General features: G+C 39.9%; 1 protein-coding gene and 1 pseudogene across 1 annotated transcript in view; both read left to right on the top strand.

Moving 5' to 3' along the window:
- The window catches only part of VAMP1 (vesicle associated membrane protein 1), a 78,939-nt gene that overhangs the window by 23,591 nt on the left and 33,694 nt on the right, over positions 1–21,654 (top strand). The window lies entirely within an intron of this gene.
- Positions 11,090–12,279, top strand: LOC141371757 (large ribosomal subunit protein eL21-like; annotated as a pseudogene).

Here is a 21,654-nt window from a genome sequence, read left to right as displayed (position 1 = left end):
CTTTCTTTTTTTTTTTTTTAAGATTTTATTTATTCATTTGACAGAGAGAGAAAGCATAAGCAAGGGGAGCGGCGGGCAGTGGGAGAGGGAGAAGCGGACTCTCCACTGAGTAGGGAGCCCAATGTGCCCAATGTGGGGCTCGATCCCAGGACCCCAAGATCATGACCTGAGCCGAAGGGAGACACTTAACCAACTGAACCACCCAAGCACCCCTTCCACTCCTACTTTCTTTGGTGACCTCCCCTACACCTCTCCTACCCCCACACCTCCCTGCTTTAGGTCCTCCTTCCCAGTGAGTCTTTTGAGAGACCAACTGGGCAGGACAGTGGGGTGAGCTCACTTCCTAGTTCTGTAATTTGCATTCGTGAGACTCCTGTCTGGGTTTCCCAGGGGACTGAGCATTTGTGAGCATTTTTTCCAAACTCTGACCACTTTTCAGGATCTCAACTCCAGCTCCTACTATTGCCTAGCACTTAAGGTACTCACTGAATGATGGATGGTCTATCCTCAGCCTTATTCCTTAATGGTTCTATCCACAATTATAAGTTTGAAATTTCAGGGGGCCCACGGCCACATTGACCTCCTAAATTCCACTCCTCATTCGACAAGAATTTGTTGCATGTCCATTCTGTGCCAGGTACCAGCTAAGTAATGGGTCACAAAGATGAAAGAAAATAAACGTGGTTTCTTCCCTCATGGAATGGACATACCAGTGAATCAGAAATTGATCAAATCATCTCAAAGACAAATGTAAAGTTATTAGTAATGGTCATTACTGCAGCACCCTGGAGGGCAGAGACAGGGTGCTTGTCCCCTCAGGGGTGAGGAGTGCTTCAGCCAGGAAATTTTGCTGAGGTATGTGTGATCTCGCAGCTCTCCCTCCACGCTCTTGAGAATTGTTTCTTCCTTTGGTTTAGGTTTTTAGACACCACCCTGTTTTCTTCTTTGGCCGCTTCTCTTTTTGAGCCATAATAGTTTTTCTTATATGCAGATGTTATAAAATAGGGATAATCTATTCCTTGAAGGCTTGGTAGAACTTGTGTATTTGTGTGTTATGTGTGTATTTTGAGTGTAGGCTTTTCACTGCTGATTTAATTCAGGTTTTCAGTTTCTTCTAGGGTCAGTTTGGTAGGGTATATTTTTCTGGGAGATTATCTATTTAATCTGTTTCAGATTTATGGGTGTAAATGTTTAAATCACTGCTAGATCTATAGTTGTTTTACCTTTTTCATTCCTAATATTGTTTATTTATGTTTTACTCATTTTCTCTTGATATATTTGCAAGAAATATATCTAATTATTAATTGCTTCAAAGAGACACTTTTTGGTTTCATTCCAATTTTCTATTATTTCTTTGTTTTCTGTTTCATTTTATTCTCTGGTGTAATTTTTAAAATTATTTCCTTCCTTTTACTTTCTTTGGGTTTATTCTGCCCTTCTTTTTCTAACTTCCTTTTTAAAAAAGTTTTATTTATTAAATAATCCATATACCCAATGCGGGGCTTGAACTCATGACCCCAACATCAAGAGTTGTATGCTCTCCCAGCTGAGCCAGCCAGGCACCCTCTTTTCTAACTTCTTGAATTGGATGCTTAGTTCATTCATTAAAATTTTTCTTTTATAATGTATGCATTTAAGGCTATAAATTTTCCTCTAAGAACTGTTTTGGCTATGCTGAAGCAAGATTTTGTGAAAATATGTTATTACTAAATATTGTTAATGTTATATAAAATTTTGTTATATATTAATATTTTAGTGGGAGCAAAAAGATCTTTTCTGTTGTAAATAAGTAAAAATAACATTATCTTTAAGTATTGTCTTCCCCAACTTTATCTCATCCTTTTTTATTTAAAAAATTAGAGGTGAAAATGGAAAAAAAATTGAACAATTCTGGATAAGACTCAAAGTCCCTTTGATCAGTCTTCTCCCCCAGCCCTGGTCAGATAGTGAGTATTCTTCCAGAACTTTTTCCTTCTTTTTTTTTTTTTTAAGATTTTATTTTTTATTTGAGAGAGAAAGAGCATGAGAGAGAGAGAGCACAAGCAGTGGGAGCAGCAGAGGGAGAAAGAGAGAAACAGGCTCCCCACTGAGATCATGACCTGAGTCGAAGGCAGCCACTTAACTGACTGAGCCACCCAGGTGCCCCTTCCAGAACTTTTTCTAAACAAACAAATAAATTATATGTGTGTATGTTTTATCAGTTTCGGAATGTTCATGGCCAAAAATGAGGGAAGATCCCTTTCCCTTGTTCAGCCGTAGGGTAATAAACTAGTTCTTTTTATACAGCAGAGAATGGAAAGAGCAAAACCTCTGTCTACAGACATCTATCAGGAAAGAATCAGGTGGATCTTTCCAACAAAGTCTCTTTTCTCTCCTTTTTTTACTCCCTTTTCTTTTTTTTTTTTAAGTTTTTATTTATTTATTTGACAGAGAGAGACACAGCGAGAGAGGGAACACAAGCAGGGGGAGTGGGAGAGGGAAAAGCAGGCTTCCCGTGGAGCAAGGAGCCAGATGTGGGGCTCGATCCCAGGACCCTGGGATCATGACCTGAGCCGAAGGCAGATGCTTAACGACTGAGCCACCCAGGCACCCCGAGTCCCTTTTCTACTTAAAATATTATTAAGCAATAATGAGCTATTTCTTACTCTGATCTCAGCCCCTTTCCTACTGAGAACCCTCTGCTTGAATTTGTCAGAGCAGGGAAGACCCCTTTTCCCCCTGGGAGGTCGGTGAAAAGGCTCATGGTGCAGCATGTGTTCATGACTTCTCCCTGGCAAGGGTTTATCTCCTTCTTTGATACCTGAGATCATTGACAATGAGGACACCTAATTTTAACCTTTCCTTTTTTATTTAGGGCATGGTAGGTTACCTCTGTTCTCTAAAAGAAGTATTACACAGGCCTGTAGTAATTCTCCTAACACAGAACAAGAAATAAAGCCTAAGGAACAAATTATGCATTGATTCTCTCCAGTCATTAGAAAAATTCTCTCTTAGGGGCACCTGGGTGGCTCAGTTGGTTAAGCGGCTGCCTTCAGCTCAGGTCATGATCCCAGGGTCCTGGGATCAAGTCCAGCTTCGGGCTGTCTGCTCAGTGGGGAGCATGCTTCTCCCTCTGCCTGCCACTCTCCCTGCTTGTGCTCTCTCTCTCAAATAAATAAAGAAAATCTTAAAAAAAAAAATTATCTCTTGGAAGTCAAACAGCCCCAAGCCTGGCAATCCCATGTTCTTCTTGCGTTGCGTCTTAAGGTCCGTCTTTGTCCAGATAAAGAAAGGATTCTTATTTGGCCTAGCATCTTGGCCTGCCTCTCAGAAATCTCCAACGGCCTCAGCCCACTTGTATTTTGGGTTTTGTTTTGTTTTTTCATAAATGATATATATCCTTCTAGAATTTGTTTTTTGCTTTTTTAAGTCCAATAACATACCTTGGAGATAATTTTATGTTATACTTCTAGAACTACTCATTTTGTTAAATAGACAATGGATGTACATAGGCTTTTTAGCCATTCTGCTGTTCATGAATACTTCTGTTTTTTTCCCAACCTTTCATTATTACAAATGGTGTTGCATAAACATCTCATACCTCCCTGTGCATGTGGGAGTGTGTCTTTAGAGTAAATCCTGGGCATTGGGACCGCTGAGTCATAGGGTATGCATACTGTTCACTTTAATAGATACTGGCAAGTTGCCCTCCAAAGCAGCTCTACCAACTCACGCCCACCAGCAGTGGATTGAGGACACATATCTCCTCACATCCTGCCAAATTTCATATTAGCAAACCATTTTTGACAATCTAACTGGGGGAAAATGCTGTCTTATTGTTGTTCGAGCGTGTGTTCTTTTGATTGCCAGTGAGGCCAAGCATCTTCTGCAATCATTGGTGGCTTAGATCTCCTCTTTTGTGACGTCTTTATCCTTGTGTCACCACCAGTGTTCTAAAGTACACTCCTGGCTCTTCCCTACACACTCCTCTGCTCTGTGACCCAATGTGCAGGGCCTCTGCCAATCCCGTGGATCCCTTTAGATGTTTCCCATATGCCCTAGGGGCTGAGAAAAGCCTCCTTGTGGCAAGGGAGGTCATTCCTGTCCCATCCCTTAAGAAGCCTTAGGAGATTGCAGACCTGCTCGGAGGTGGTATCCCTTAGCTCTTTTGTGAAATGGAAGGTGGGACATGGCTGACCCTTAGACTCCATTGCTTCAGCACCAGATGCCTCCCTAAAGACTATAGTGACCCTGAGCCTAGACTGAAGGGCCCCTTGGTGCATGTTGACTCTTTTTTTTTTTTTTTTAAGATTTTATTTATTTATTTGTCAGAGAAAGAGTGTGCCCATAAGCAGGGGGAGAGGGAGGGAGAGGGAGAAGCAGGTTCCCCGCTGAGCAGGGAGCCAGACATGGGACTCAGTCCCTGGGATCATGACCTGAGCCGAAGGCAGATGCTTAACTGACTGAGCCACCCAGGCGCCCCTGCATGTTGACTCTTTTAAAGTTGAAATAAATTCAACATTTTAACCATTTTATAATGTACAATTCAGTGTTTTTTTTTTTTTTAGCATTTTCACAAAGTTGGGCGAGTATCACCACTATCTAATTTGAGAACATTCCCATCTCTCCTAAAAGAAGCCTCACACCCATTGGCAGTCAGTCCCACTTGTTCCCTCCCCTATTTGCCCTCCCCCCTCTGCCCCCTTCCCTGTCTACCCTCCCCCACCGCCTATTCTCAACATTTCATGTAAATGGAGCCATATAATATGTGGCCATTTGTATCTGGTTTCTTTCACTTAGCATAATATCTTCAAGGTTCATCCATGTTGTAGTGTGTATCATCCATACTTTGTTCCTTTTTATGGATGAATGATCCATTGGTGGATACACCACATTTTGTTTATCCATATATCAGTTGATGGATGTTAGGGTTGTTTCCACTTTTTGACTATTATGAATAATGCTGCTACCAACATTCATGTCAAGTTTTGTGTGAACATATGTTGGGTATACACCTATGAGTGGAATTGCTGCGTCATACGGTAACTCTATATTTAACTTCTTGAGGAACTGACAAACTCTTTTCCATAACAACTGAACTGTTTTACATTCCTATCAATGGTACATGAAGATCCCAGTTTCTCTACATGGTTACCAACACATGTTAATTCCATTAAAAAGTTATAGCCATCCCTAGTTAGAATGAAGGGGTATCTCATTATGGTTTTGATATGCATTTCCCTAAGACTAATGGTGCTGAACATTTTTCATGTGCCTACTGGCCATATGTATATCTTCTTTGAGAAATGTCTATTTCTTTGTCCACGTTTAAATTGGATTGTTCGTGTTTTTTGCTGAATTGTAAGAGTTCTTTTCTTTTTAAGATTTATTTATTTGAGAAACAGAGTCTGCACGGGAGTTGGGGGAGGGGCAGAGGGAGATATAATCTCCAGCAGACTCCCCGCTGAGTGCGGAGCCTAAAGCTGGGCTGGGGCTTGATACCATGACCCTGAGGTCTTGACGTGAGCCCAAACCAAGAGTCGGTCACTCAACCGCTCAACCGATTGAGGCACCCAGTTGCCCCAAGTTGTAAGTGTTCTTTATATATTCTGGATACTAGACCCTTGTTGGATATATGATTCACAAATATTGTCTCCATTCTATGGGTTGTTTTTGCACTTTCTTGGTAGTATCCTTGATACGTAGAAGTTTTTAATTTTGATAAAGTCCAATTTCTTTTGTTGCCATTTCTTTTCTTTTGATTTTGGTGTCATATGAAATTTGTTGTTTAATCCAAGGTCACACAGATTTTTATCTGTTTCTAACATTTTTATGGTTTTAGCTCTTACATTTATTTTTTTGCTCAATTTTGAGTTAATTTTTGTATATGTTTTGAGGTAGGTGTCCAACTTCATTTTTTTGCCTATGGATATACATTGTTCCAGCACCATTTGTTGAAAAGACTGTTCTTTTCACATTGAATGGCCTTGGCATCTTTGTTAAAATCAATTGACTATAGATATATGGGTTGATTCCTGGACTCTTGAATTTATTCCATTGATCTATATGCCTATCTTTATGTCAATATCACATCGGTTTTTTTTTAAGATTTTATTTTTTTGACACAGAGAGAGAGAGCGTAGGCAGGCAGAGGGAGAGGGGGGAGTGGCAGGCAGAGGGAGAGGGAGAAGCAGGCTCCCCGCTGAGCAGGGAGCCCAATGTGGGGCTCTATCCCAGCACTCTGGGATCATGACCTGAGCCGAAGGCAGATGCTTAACCAACTAAGCCACCCAGGCGCCAAGTACTACATTGTTTTAACTACTATAGCTTTGTAGTAAGTTTTGAAATCAGGAAGTGTGAGTCCTCCAACTTTTTCAAGATGATTTTGGCTATTCTGTGTCTCTTGCATTTCTGTAGGAATTCTAGGATTAGCTTGTCTATTTCTGAAAAAACGAGGCAGTTGGAATTTTGTTTAGGATTGGGTTGGACATGTACATTAATTTGGGGGAGTACTGTCATCTTAATAATAGTAAGTCTTCCAATCCATGAACACAAGATATCTTTCCATTTATTTAGGTCTCCTTTAATGTCTTTCAACATTTTGTAGATTTTGGTGTACAAGTCTTATTATACTTTCTTCCTTAAATTTATTCCTTAATCTTTTATTCTTTTTCATGCTATTGTAAATAAAATCGTTTTCTTAGTTTCATTTTCGAATTGTTCATTGTTCGTGTAACATGTTGACTTTTGAAAGAGGGAGTTGTTTTCTCCACAGAGTTGGAAAGGGATACCTTGTGGTGTAGGTGTGTTGCTATCACACCCTGTGGGCCATTTCTTGGGCTTATTTGGAACTTACCTAAGTCACAGATGGAGAGTTAGATTCTGTGACGCAAAGGGAAATATATATGACTCATCTTTCCCGCAGCCCCTTTGCTTCTGAAGGCTTCCTCGACTGGGAGAGGAAGTGAGTGGCAGGGGCTTTTGCCTCTCTCACAGGTGCTTCTCCTGACCCTTCTCTCCTTCATGGTTTTTAGGGGCCCCACTTCAGTTATTCTTGAAGAGCAAGGATTGTGTTAACCTCTCTTACCTGCAAATTGAGCCAGAATCTTCTTTCCTTTGGTGAGCATCCTGCCCATAAAGGAATGTTGAGGGTGACAGGCACAGGCAGGGTCCTGGAGGCTTGCGGTGGGGAGGCGGTCAGAGGAATCTTCTGGGAAGGGAGTATAAGGATCAACCAGATGGTGAAAATCTGAGAAGTGGAAGACCAGTCAAGGTAGATCTGTGCTGCCTAGACTATGTCCAAGGCCATTTCTCTGCTTGATCACTTGCTAGCTGGGTCAGTTACTTAAGCTATGAGTCTGTTTCCACTGTAACATGAGGATGCTGATAGGGTGGATGTGAACAGTTAAGTGTGGTAACATGGGGGCACACCCCACACAGGGCTTGACGCAAAAGGTGTTAGTAAATGTTCCTTGGAGTATGAGTTGATCCTCAAGCTCCTTTCTTTCTTGGGCTTGGGGCAGTGTGAGAGCTTAGGACTCCCGAAGTGTCACAGAGCTCAAAGTGGAAGGGAAAAGGTAGAGAAGGGTATATGGAAAGTATATGGGAAAAATTTCTCCTTTACTAGAGCTCAGAGGTAGCAATGGGAGCTTTAAGATGGTCAGTCTGGAAGGTTCTGGGGCTGAGGAGACTCCATTACATTTCATGCCGGAGAAATGGGACAGGCTGGCTAGGGACAGTTGCAAGAAGTAGGTTATTGCAAGTTTGTATGTTTTTATATTTGAGGGCATAGGGGAAAAAAAAGCTTATGCATAGTTACTAGAATTTTAAACAAATATTAGTTTATTAAAGTTACCAACTTCAAGACTGCCTAGGTGGCTCAGCTGGTTAAGTGTCTGCCTTCAGCTCAGGTCATGATCCCAGGGACCTGGGATCGAGCCCTGTGTCTGGCTCTCTGCTCAGTGGGGAGTCTGCTTCTCCCTCTCGCTCTGCCTGCCACTCGCCTTGCTTGTGCTCTCTCTCTCTGTCAAATGAATAAATAAAATCTTAAAAAAAATTATCAACTTCAAATCTAATTTTTCTTATGCTTTTAAAGTTCAAATTACATTTTTTGTTCTATTTTGAATCTAATAAATTTGAAAATCTTACTTATTGCTTTTTTTAAAAAAATTTCAGCCTATAGATTTTGTTTGATTATTTATAATATAGTAAAACAAAGACAATGAATGATCTTCACTTTTGGGGAGTATGTCTTTTATTGTGGTAAAGTACATATAACAAAATTTACCATCCTAACCTTTAAGTATGCAGTTCAGTGGTATCAAAGACATTCACATTGTTGTGCAACTATTACCATCCATTATCCATCCTTATAACCTTTTTCATCTGGTAAAACTGAAAACTCTGTATCCTTTAAACAAAAGCTCTCCATTCCCCTCTACTTCCAACCCCTGGAAACCACCATTCTCCTTTTTCTCTTTATGATTTTGATCATTTTAAGTACCTCACGAAGTGGAATCATACAGTATTTGTCTTTTTGTGACTATATGAAGTTCAGTGTGTTTATTTTTTTCTTTTATTACCTGTACCTTTGATGTCATATCTAAGAGATCATTGCCAAGCCAATGTTGTGAAGCTTTCTTTCTGTGTTTTCTTCTAAGAGTTTTATTGTTTTAAGTCTTACACTTAAGTCCTTGATTCATTTTGAGTTAATAGGTAACTATTCTTTTGCATGTGGACATCCAGTTATCCCAGTACCATTTGTAGAAAAGACTGTTCTTTCCCCATTGAATAGTCTTACACCCTTGTCAAAATCATTTGACATATAAATATAAATATATACATGCACAAAGATTTATTTCTGGGCTGTCTATTCTGTTCCATTGTTCTATATGTTTGTCTTCATGCTGATACCACACTATTTTATTTACTGTAGCTTTGTAGTAAGTTTTGAAATCAGCAAGAGTGAGTTCTCCAACTTATTCTTTTTCTTTTTTTTCTTCTAAAGATTTTATTTGTTTATTTGTCAGAGAGAGAGCACAAGCAAGGGGAGTGGCAGGCAGAGGGAGAAGCAGGCTCCCCGCTGAGCAAGAAGCCCAATGTGGGACTCGATCCCAGGATCCTGGGATCATGACCTGAGCCGAAGGCAGACACTTAACCGACTGAGCCACCCAGGTGTCCCTGTTCTTTTTCTTTTTTCTTTCTTTCTTTCTTTTTTTTTTCCAGTTTGTTCTTTTTCAAGATTGTTTTTGCCATTTGGAGTCTCTTGAGATTCCATATATGTTTTAGTATGGATTTTTCTTTTATCTTTTTTTTTAAAGATTTTATTTATTTATTTGACAGAGAGAGACACAGTGAGAGAGGGAACAGAAGCAGGGGAAGTGGGAGAGGGAGAAGCAGGCTTTCCACCGAGCAGGGAGCCCGACGCGGGGCTCGATCCCAGGATCCTGGGATCGCGACCCGAGCCAAAGGCAGATGCCCAACGACTGAGCCACTCTATTTCTGCAAAAAATATCACTGAGATTTTGTTAGGGATAGCATTGAATTTGTAGATCACTTTGGGTAGTATTGACATTTTAACAATATTATGTCTTCCAATCTATGAACAGGAATGTGTTTTCATTTACTTATGTCTTTAATTTCTTTCAGCAATGTTTTGTAGTTTTCATCCTACAATTCCTTTACCTCCTTGGTTAAGTTAATTCCCAAGTTTTTTTTTTTTTTGAAGCTATTGTATATGAAATTGGTTTTATAACTTTGTTTTTCAGATTATTCATTGTTTGTGTATAGAAATGAAAGCGATTTTTGTGTGTTGACTTTGTATCCTGCTACTTTACTGAATTCATTTGTTCTAACGGTTTTGTGTGTGTGTAATTTTTAAGGTTGTTTACATATAAGATTATGTCATCTGCAGACAGAAATAATTTTACTTCTTTTTTCCAATTTGGATGCCTTTTATTTCTTTCTCTTGTCTAATTGCTCTGGCTAAAACTTACAGTACTATGTTGACTAGAAGTGGTGAAAGTGGGCATTTTTAGGTATTTCTTTATCTTGGAAGAAAAGCTTTCAGTCTTTCACCATTGAATATTGAATTTGTGTGGGTTTTTCATATATGGATTTTATTCGGTTGAAGTTGTTACCTTCTATTTCTAGTTTTTTGGGTATTTTTATCATGAAACGGTGTTGATTTTTGTCAAATGCTTCTTCTGCATCAATTGAGATGATCATGTGGTTTTTTTCCTTTATTCCGTTGACATGGCATATTACACTGATTGATTTTCATATGTTGAATCATCTTTGCATTCCAGGAATAAATCCCACTTGGTCATGGTGTATAATCCTTTTAATATGCTGCTGAATTTTATTTGTTGAGGATTTTTTTGCATCAATGTTCAAAAAGGATATTGTTCCTTAGTTATTTTTTCTGATAATTTCTTTGTCTGGCTTTGGTGTCAGGGTAATGTTGGCTTCATAGAGGCCCATGAGTTAAGAAGTGTTTCCTCCTCTTAAATTAAAAAAATTTTGAGAAAGGTTGGTATTAATTATTCTTTAAATATTTGGTAAAATTCATCAGTGACATCATTGGGTCCAGGGCTTTTCTTTGTTGGGAGATTTTTTTGGGGGGGGTAGATTTTTGATTACAGATTCAATCTTCTTATTAGTTATAGGTCTATTCAGATATTCTAGTTCTCCATGATTTAGTCTTGGGAGGTCTTGTGTTTCTAAGAATTTGTTCCTTTCATCCAACTTGTTGGTGTACAATTGTTTATAGTACTCTCTTATAATCCTTTTTTTCCTGTCAAATAGGTAGTAATACTCCACTTTCATTTGTGATTTTAGTAATTTGAGTTTTCTCTTGGTCCATCTAACTAAAGGTTTGTCCTTTTTTTTTTTTTTTTTGGTCTTTTTGAGGAACCATGTTTTGGTTTCAATAATTTTCTCTATTATTTTTCTATTTTCTATTTAGTTTATCTCTGCTCTAATCTTTGTTATTTCCTCCCTTCTGCTAGCTTTGGGTTTAGTTTGTTCTTCTTTTTCTAGTTACTTAAGTTGTAATGTTAGGTTGTTGATTTGAGATTTTTCTTACTTTCTTATTTCTTATTTTCTTTTTAATGTGAGTTGTTTACAGCTGTAAATTTACTCCTTAGTACCACATTCATTGCATCTGAAAAGGTTTTGTATGAGCCTTTTGGCTAGCACCACCATCTTCTGGTAGCTTGCCAGAATGACCAACACAAAGGGAAAGAGGAGAGGCACCTGCTATATGTTCTCTAGGCCTTTTAGAAAACATGGACTTGTTCCTTTGGCCACATACATGTGAATCTGCAAGAAAGGTGATATTATAGACATCAAGAGAATAGGCACTGTTCAAAAAGTAATGCCCCACAAATGTTACAATAGCAAAACTAGAAGAATCTACAGTGTTGCCCAGCATGCTATTGGTATTGCTCTAAACAAACATATCAAGGGTATGATTCTTGCCATGAGAATTAATGTACATGTTGAGCATATTAAGCATTCTAAGAGCCAATATATATAGCTTCCTGAAACATGTGAAGGAAAATGATCAGAAAAAGAAGGAAGTCAAAGAAAAAGGTGCTTGGGCTTAACTGAAGTATCAGCCTGCTCCACTCTTTGTGAGAACCAATGAAAAGGAGCCTGAGCAGCTGGAACCTATTCCCTATGAATTTATGGCATGATACGTGTTAAAAAACAAAACAAAACAAAACAAAACAAACTTCTAGACTCCAAAGATGTTTCTCTTAATTAAGTAGAAGTGTGATGTTCCCTCCCCTAAAGAAATATTTAAAGCAAAAAAAAAAAAAAGTTTTGGTATGTTGTTTTTATTTGCATTTATATCTAAGTATTTTCTTTTTTTTTTTTTTTTAAATTATATTTACTTTAGAGAGAGAGCGAGCAAGCAGGAGGAGGGGCAGAGGGAGAGGGAGAGAAAGCCTCAAACAGACTCCCAACTGAGCACAGAGCCCTATAAGGGGCTTGATCCCAGGACCCTGAGATCATGACCTGAGCTGAAACCAAAAGTCAGTTGCTTCATCGACTGAGTCACCCAGGCGCCCTAGTATAATATCTACCTTTTAAAATCTATTGAGACTTAGTTTGCAGCCTAACATATGGTCTATCCTGGAAAATGTTCCATGTACACTTGAGAAGAATGTATATGCTGTTATTCTTGGGTAGGATGTTCTATACATGTCTGTTAGTTCTAGTTGGTTTATTGTTTTGTGTAAATCCTGTTTCCTTACCTTTCTGTCTGCTTGTTCTACCTGTTATTATGAGTGGGATATTGAAATCTCCAACTATCATTGTAGAGCTATCTGTTTATCCCTTCAATTCTGTCAGTTTTTGCTTCTTATATTTTGATGGTCTGTCATTAGGTATGTAAATGTTTTTAATTGTTATACCTTCTTGCAATATATATATATATATATTTTAAGTAGGCTCCATGCCCAGCATGGAGCCCAGTGTGGGGCTTGAACTCATGACCCTGAGATTGAGACCTAAGCTGAGATCAAGAGTTGGATGCTCAACTGACTGAGCCACCCAGGCACTCCATCTTCTTGTAGTATTGAACTTTTTATTAATATATAGTGTCCTTTATCTTTTGTAACCTTTTTTTAATTTAAAATCTATTTTGCCTGATATTAGCATAGCCATCCTTGCTCTCTTTTGGTTACTATTTGCATGGAACATCTTTTTCCATTCTTTCACTTTCAATCTGTTTCTGTCTTTGAATATCAAGTGATTCTGTTATAGACAGCATACAGTTGGATCATGTGTTTTCAGCCATTCTGCCAATCTCTGTTTCTTTTTTTTAAGATTTTATTTATTTATTTGAGAGAGAGAGAGAATGAGAGATAGAGAGCACAAGAGGGAAGAGGGTCAGAGGGAGAAGCAGACTCCCTGCTGAGCAGGGAGCCCTATGTGGGACTCGATCCCGGGACTCCAGGATCATGACCTGAGCCGAAGGCAGTTGCTTAACCAACTGAGCCACCCAGGCGCCCAACCAATCTCTGTTTTTTGATTGGAGACTTTAATCCATTTATTTTTGAAGTAATTACTGATAAGGAGAGTGTACTTTTCATTGTGCTATATGTTTTCTATATGCCTTATAGCTTTTTTGTCCCTCATTTCCTGCATTTCTGTCTTCTTTTGTGCTTAGTTGATTTTTTTGTAGTGAAATATTTAGTGAAATAATGAAATATTGTAGTGAAATAATGGGTCTTACATTTAACATCCTAAAGTTATAACACTTTGGTTTGAACCTATACCAGCTTGAATAACACACAAAAACTCTGTTCTTTTCACAGTTCATCTCCACCCCCTTTCAGTTGTTGATGTCCCAGAATTACATTTTATACATTGTGTGCCCCAAAGCATAAACTAATAATTGTTTTAAATGCATTAGTTTCTTATATTATGTAGAAAACAAGGTTTAGAGTCACAAACCATAAGTTAGAGTGATACTAGCTTTTCCACTAGTATTTTTTTTCTTTAAATGTATTAATCTCTTAAATCATATAGAAAACAAAAAGTGAAGCTAGAAACCACTCTCATGATAATACTAGCTTTTATAATTGCCCATGTATTTACCTTTATTGAGATCTTTATTTTCCATACAACTTTGAGTTCCTGTCTAGTGTCCTTTCATTTCACCTTGCTGGACTCCCTGTCTTTCAGGGCAGGTCTATCATGAACCCCCTCAGCTTTTGTTTACCTAGGAATGTCTTAATTTCTCTCTCACGTTTGAAGGACAGTTTTGCTAGATATAGTATTCTTAGTTTATTATTTTTTTTTAGCACTTTGAATTATTGGCCCCCTGTCTTCTGACTTCCAAAGTTTCTGATGAGAAATCTGCTAGTAATCTCATTGAGCATCCCCTTTATGGGATGATTCACTTCTCTCTGGCTGCTTTCAAGATTCTCCTTGTTTTTTGCCCTTTGAAAGTTTGATTATATGTGTCCTGGTATGAGTCTCTTTGAGTTTATCTTACTTGGAGTTCATTGAGCTTCTTTGATGCTGATATTTATGTCTTTCATCAAATTGGGGAAGTTTTCAGCCATTATTTCCTCAAATATTCTCTCTGCCCCTTTCTCTCTCCCCCTCAGCCTTCTGGACCCCCTTGATGCTTATGTTGATCCTCTTGATGGTGTCCCACGGGCCGCATAGGCTCTGTTTACTTTTCTTCATTTTTTTCCTATTCCTCAGACTTCATAACTTTCATCATTGTATCTTCAAGTTCACTGATTCTTTTTTCTGCCTGCTCAGATCTGCCTTTGAATCCCTCTAGTGAAATTTTCATTTCAGTTATTGCACTTTTCAGCTCCAAAATTTCTTCTTGGTTTCTTTTCAAGTTTTCTATCTCTTTATTGACATTTCCATTTTATTCAACACCATATTTTCTTTTTTTAAAAAAGATTTTGTTTATGAGAGAGAGAGCAAGAGTGAGAGAAAGTGCACAAGCAGCAGGGAGGAGCAGAGGGAGAGGGAGAAGCAGGCTCCTTGCTGAGCAGGGAGCCTGATGTGGGGTTTGATCGCAGGACCCTGGGATCATGAGCTGAGCTGAAGGCAGACGCTTAATGACTGAGTCACCCAGGTACCCCCAACACCATATTTTCTTGACTTTCTCCACATCTTCCTTTAGTTCTTTGAGCATTTTTTTAAAGACTTTGTTTATTTATTTGACAGAGAGAGAGACAGCTTGGGAGGGAACACAAGTGGGTGAGTGGGAGAGGGAGAAGCAAGCTTCCTGCTGAGCAAGGAGCCCGAAGTGGGGCTCGATCTCAGGACCCTGGGATCATGACCTGAGCTGAAGGCAGTTGCTTAACCGACTGAGCCACCCAGGCACCCCAGTTCTTTGAGCATTTTAAAGACAGTTGTTTTAAGGTCTTTGTCTAGTATATCTGCCATTAGGTCTTTTTCAGGGACAGTTTCTGTTGATCTGTTTATTTCCTTTGAATGGGCTATACTTTCCTATGTCTTTACATGCCTTGTGATTTTGTTGTTGTTGTTGTTGTTGAACACTGGACATTTGAATCTAATAATGTGGTAACTCTGGAAATCAGATTCTCCCCCTTCCTTAAGGTCTGTTTTAATGTTATTACTTGTTTTTTTGGTTGTTGTTGGCTCTCTTCGTACTGAATATCAGCCTGAAGTATAAACTTAAGTTTTCTCAGGTCTTTTCTGGGTTTTTCCCTGGGCATACGTTGTCACTTTCTAATTTTCCCCATATATGCAGTTGTTTTTGAATGTCCTATTTGTTAGTGTCTGGGTCCAGAAAGGGAAAAAGTGAAAAATGAAGAGGGGAGAAGGGCACTGGCCCTTTAAGTCCCTTCAAAATCATTTCATCCACAGAGGGGGGACCTAGCAACAACTGGGGGAGGTGCAAAACCAAGAGCCTCCTGCCTTTTCATCTGCACCTCTGTGATCAGAAGCAGCAATCAGCCATCAGAGCACAGATTGCTGATATTTAGAGGACAGAATCCTTTCTGCCCAGCCTGGCTCTCCCAGGCTGTGTGCAAGCTGCTCCAGGAACACGAGCTTAGCTACCTGTCGTGTGTCTGGGGATAGGGAATAAGTAGTTATTGCTGTGAAAATAGCTGAAATCGACCAAAATTCACCATAATTTACCATCCAAGTCTTCCCCGTGGAAGTTGCAGGCCTTCGACAGACACTAAAGCAGTTACATCAGACCAATTCTGCCAATGCAGCTGTTGTGTAGGAGTGGCGCCAGATTCCTGCTCCTTACTCTGCCATTTTCCCAGAGTCCCCCCAGTAATCTTCACTTTTTATAGTAATATTCAATTAACTTAAGTTGAATGATCTAAATTCCATTAACAATCAACTCCATTTACAGCTATAGTCCACTGAATCCTTTAAAATATTTTCAATTGCATATCTAAATTTCAAATATTTGATTTTCTTTTTGAGTACTCAGACACATGACTGGACAAGCTTATTGACCCTAACAAAAAACTTCCTAAATACTTAAATACTTGTAAGTCTCATAGATGTTTAGCTATAGTAAATCATAAGTTCCCTCAAACATTATAATTCTGTTTACAGTTGACACCTTTTACATGCTTCAACTTAGAATCACTAATTGAAAATCAGTTACACATTTTTTTATTTAAAATTGTTATTATTATCACAAATTGTATTTTATCCTCTGATTTTTTTCCCATACAATTATTTTATTTAGATTGAAGTATAATTGACATACAATATTATTAGTTTCAGGTGTACAACGTAGTATTCAACCTTTGTATATACACTGTGGAATGATCATCTCAATAAATCTAGTTACCATTTGTCACCGTACAAAATTAATACAATATTATAGATTGTATTTCTTATGCCATACGTCACAGCCCCATGACTTATTTTATTTTTATTTATTTATTTTTTTAAGATTTTATTTATTTATTGGACGGAGAGAGACACAGCGAGAGAGGAAGCACAAGCAGGGGGAGTGGGAGAGGGAGAAGCAGGCTTTCCACCAAGCAGGGAGCCTGATGTGGGGCTCGATCCCAGGACCCTGGAATCATGACCTGAGCAGAAGGCAGACGCTTAATGACTTAGCCACCCAGGTGCCCCCCCCATGACTTATTTTAAAGCTGGAAGTTTGTACTTCTTGATCCCCTTCACTAATTTTGCCCTTTCCCCAACCCTCTCCCCTCCGGCAACCACCCATCAGTTCTCTGTAACAATGAGTCTGGGTTTTGTTTTGTTTTTTTGGATTCCACATATCAATTACACATTTTTAATAGAACAGTGAGGCTAATCTTATAGTTCTACTATGTTAAATTCTTTTAAGCACTACAAAAACTTTAAATAACAAATTTACATAGATTTTCCCAATGATTTAAACTTCTTTGAAACTTAGCATGAGTTTCATTTGCCCCATCACTTTTGGTTTGTATCAGTGAGGGTCTGACTGGAGAAGAAAACCCACTCTGAGTGAAATGGAATAAGGAACTGGTAAAGGAGTCTATGGAGGCCTGTTGCCTGTGCGTCTGTGGTAGGCCTGAGATCAGCATATGTCAGTGGGGAAGGCATGCTGGCTGTGAGGTGCAGGAGAGCAAGGACCGAGTGGAATCTCTATCTGTCCTTTACCACCCCCAGCCTTGATGATCTTGGCTCTCTGCAGAGGGACCTGGTGATGCATACGTGCCTGGCCCAGGAATTAGAGTCTGAAGGAAGAGATCTGATAGGAGCTGGAGGCCCCACTGGGCTGGCTGCCCGCCATGCCCACAAAGTGAACCAGCAGAGCAGCCCTGATGTGTACAAGCTGTGGCAGTCCTAGCGCCCAGCCTGACCTTGACAGCATCATAGCTGCTGCTTCGATTCTGCCTTTCACCCTTTCCAGTCTCACATACGTTTCTCTTGTGGCCAGCCCTAACCTTGAACCGTTTGAAAAATGTGGCTTCATCTTCGTTAAGCTGACAGAGTACAAAGCCACCATGTTAATTCCAAACCTTCTTGGAGTTAAAAGGACATCTCTCTCTTTTTTTTTAAAGATTTTATTTATTTATTTAATTGACAGAGAGAGAGAGAGAGAGACAGCGAGAGAGGGAACACAAGCAGGGGGAGTGGGAGAGGGAGAAGCAGGCTTCCCGCTGAGCAGTGAGCCTGATGTGGGGACTCAATCCCAGGACCCCGGGTTCATGACCTGAGCCGAAGGCAGTCGCTTAACCAACTGAGCCACCCAGGCACCCCTAAAAGGACATCTCTTCACTTAAGCAAGCAGTTTGCCTAGCTCATGTGGACAATGTATGACCATGATCTGTGATTACCATCTCAAGAAGGCTAAAGTTGTCTATTTGCCCGAGATTTGAGGTCAGGATGCCAGACCTGGTGCCCATAAACATCTATGTGAGTCTTTTTGACTGAGTACACTAAGTTCCCTTAAATGTTTTCAACTCCATTTGTAAATTTAATATTTTGATTTTGTCTAAGTTCATACTCTTCTGATGGGTTTAGATTTGCATCCTGCCTTCTGTATCCAAATTGCAGCCTTGCTATAGAGTACATGGCAGTCTGGGATCCCCACTCAAGCTGCAGCTACTCTTGGTAACTCTTCCCTTTGGCCTAAGTGACTACTGATCCTTTCCTTATTCTTGTCTGAGTGGGTCACAACTGTAGAGATGTTTCAGTGACATCCTATGTCATTGTGCTCACGACCTGGAAATCATACTAAGGATTCCGAGAGCTGGGTTAGGACCCTGCAAAGTCCCAGGAGTGACTCCAGAGCGTGGAGAGTAGAAGTATGTGCACTATGTATACCCAGGATCAGGATCTCCATAATTCATATTACACATCCAGGGTAGACCCCAGGGAGGAATGTGGGGTTCAGGGTCACCTCTAGGAAAAGGACTGAGGCCAGCAAGAACTACACACAGACTTGTTAAAAAGAGCAACAAGGCCCCCTGTGGGACACTGGGTGTGGGTAAAAAGGCTTAGTGTCTGGGGGACTCTGCTCTTGAGTCCTACGCTAGAATTTGAGCAGAGGCAGGACGCTTGTTGTTCCATCTGTCTGGGCTTGGGGTGCCACCTTGTGGTGGAGTAGTGATTCTGGTCTTCAGAGAGTCCAAGCCCTCACAGGAACCCAATCTTCTGGCTCCAAGGTCATTACTATTAAAATATAAGCGCAGAGGTGCCAGTCATCTGACCTCTTCCCAAAGCTTTTCTGTGTCTACGGAGCAGGCTAAGTTTCAACGAGTCCTTGGGATTTGGGGAAGCCCCCAAGTGAAGTCAACTGATATGAGGGAAGGGACTTAGTCCCAAAGACTCAAGTCTGTAGCGGTTGAGGATTCTGTCTTTAATATAACTCCACAGAATGTGCCAGAGCATTATCTGATCTTAAAAGCCCCTGTACTTTCCAGCCTATTTTAGCCCAGGCTGTAGACCAGTGGCTCTTACTTAGCTCTTTTGGAGTCAAGGGGCTCCTCTGAGGCTCCAAAGAAAGATGTGGGTTCTCCTTTAGAAAATGCACAAGCATATGATATTGTGAGTAGAATTTCAGGGAGTTCGTGAACTCTTTGGGGATCCAAGGATGCCTATAGTTTGTAAAAGCCCCTACTCTAGATTCCTGCTTCTGTTAGTGTTTCAGAGGCTTGATGCCCTCAAATAGATTTGCTGTCCTTCTGAGGAGATTGGCAATGTCCACATAAAGACAAGACATCTGGAGACAGAGAAAGGAAACGATAAAACTTCTTCTTGTGAGAGAAGTAACATCATTAGCCTCATGATGTATAACAAGCTGCCTTGTGTTGAGAAACAGACTTTCCTTTTGTGAAAGTGTCTGAGAAAGACAAATAATAAAAACAGGTGACTCACATAATGAGGCGGAAGGTAAGCTACTCTCTGGAAGAGCCTCCGAAAGCAAGTCTTAAATTCTATTTCAGATGGTCTGAAATGTCTCTGAAAGGCTTCCAAAGGCAAGGCAAAATATTTAAGAGATTGAAAAACTCACACTGGCCTGCTTCTAAATAAAACTTAAACATATTGATCCATGATCCTTTAAGACACATCTTTAAAGGGATTTTCTTTTGGTTTGGTGCTATTCATTTGCTCAACAGATATTTACTTAATGCATATTGGAAAAGAGAAGTTTAGAGTTGGCAGGAACTTCAGGCATCTGTTATTCTGCTTCCTTTATTCTTGGACAAGCAACATGAGGACCACAGAGGTAAAGCATCACTCATTCATTTATTCATCATTCAAGCTTAGCAATCACTTCCTATGTGTCAGGAACTGGGCTTTGTATGAGGAATGAAAGAGGAAAAACACTGAGAATCTAATGGGATAGAGAGGTATTTAGGCAAATGGCCATAATTCCTTAAAGTTAATTATTTTAATTGAGGCTATTCAAAAAGCAGAGGAAGCTTAACAAACAAACCAATTATATCTGCTACAGTAAGATGACTTTACAGAGGAAATAGCACTTGAGCTTGCAACTGATGGATGAATGGAGGTTTGCTAGGCAGGCTAGCTGTGTTTGTTCCTGGCTTCAGAAATGGTATCCCGATTGGTCAATGCAATATGGTGCCTGGCCAAGGGATGAGTGGGTCCTGAAATCCAGCCTGCACTCCGCTGGGAGGAAGAGGTGCCTTTTCCTATTTTGCACAAAGGCACCATGTGGGTCTCCAGCCCTGAGATGTGGGCAAAGGCAGAGACATGTAGAAGAACAAGGTATGTTCTGAGAACCTGAGGAGCCCTGAGGAGCATTAGTTCAGAATTCTTAGTGTAAAAGTACGGAGTGAGAGGTGACGAGTCCCGATGAGACTAAGAACAGTGAAATGTAGTAAGGAGGAAATAGGAAGGGAAGGAGCATGGAGCCCAAACTCAGCACCCAGAAGCGCTTTGCCTCAGGTCACAGGCCAGGCCCTCAGTGGCATTCAAGGTCAGGGCTGCCTGACTTCAAAGCCTTAAAAATGCCCACACTTTAACTCAACAACTCCAGTTCTAGGAACCAATCCTAAGGAAATAAATGAAGATGTGTTCAAAGCTATAGGGACAGTCTGTGAAAAACTTTCTGTAACATTAAAAAACATTAAAAACAAAAGGAAGTAAAGAACAAAACAAAACAAAATATTAAACATTTTTTTAAAAGATTATTTATTTATTTATTTGACAGAGATAGAGACAGTGAGAGCGGGAACACAAGCAGGGGGAGGGGGAAGGGAGAAGTAGGCTTCCAGTTGAGCAGGGAGCCCAATGCAGGGCTCGATCCCAGGAACCTGGGATCATGACCTGAGCCGAAGGCAGATGCTTAACGACTGAGCCACCCGGGTGCCCCAAAATATTAAACATTAAAAAAAAAGGAAATAATCTAAATGTCCAACAATAAGAAATTGGGTAAGTGTTTTGTATTAAAAATGTTGGAATCTAGGGGCACTCCCTGCTCAGCGGGAAGCCTGCTTCTCCCTCTCCGCACCGCCCCCCCAGCCCCGCCCCGTGTTCCCTCTCTCGCTGTGTCTCTTTCTATCAAATAAATAAATAAAATCTTTAAAAAAAATGATGGAATCTAAAGTAGATATTAAAAAGATGCTTTATTTTATTTTTTTAAAGGATTTTATTTATTTATTTTAGACAGAGAGACAGAGGGAGAGTGGCGGGGAGGAAGGGGCAGAGGGAGAAGAGAATCTCAAGCAGACTCCACACTGAGCATCGAGCCTGATGTAGGGATTGATCCCAGGACTCTGAGATCACAACCTGAGCTGAAATCAAGAGTCGGACTCTCAAGCGACTGTGCCACCCAGGCGCCCCTAAAATGACGTTTTAAAAGTATATTTATTAATAGGGGAAAGGTTCAGTACATTATTGAATGAAATGAGCAGATTAAACTACATACTGACTAATACTATTTTTATAAAGATATTGAATTTATACCTGGTAGGTCACAGTAGTGATTAATTTAAAGGATGTGATGATGGATGACTTTTATTTTCTATACTTTTTGCTAACCTGAATCTTCCAATTTTTTCCTATAATGAATAGGTCTTACTTATGCAGCAACAACAAATAAAGTTACAGTAGAGTATTTTACAAAGAGTTTCTATCTCTTCCCAGGGAAGATAGGGGCATCTCTTAGGATTAAATAAGGTAAAGCATTTAAACATTCAGCACAGGGCTTGGCATATAGTTAAGCATCAT

Source organism: Callorhinus ursinus, unplaced genomic scaffold (genome assembly GCF_003265705.2).
Source record: "Callorhinus ursinus isolate GAN/ISIS: 27379988/994484 unplaced genomic scaffold, GSC_fseal_2.0 scaffold94, whole genome shotgun sequence".
In the NCBI taxonomy this organism is placed as follows: domain Eukaryota; kingdom Metazoa; phylum Chordata; class Mammalia; order Carnivora; family Otariidae; genus Callorhinus; species Callorhinus ursinus.
Note: the sequence above shows the minus strand (reverse complement) of the source record. Positions and strands in the feature narration are given on the sequence as shown.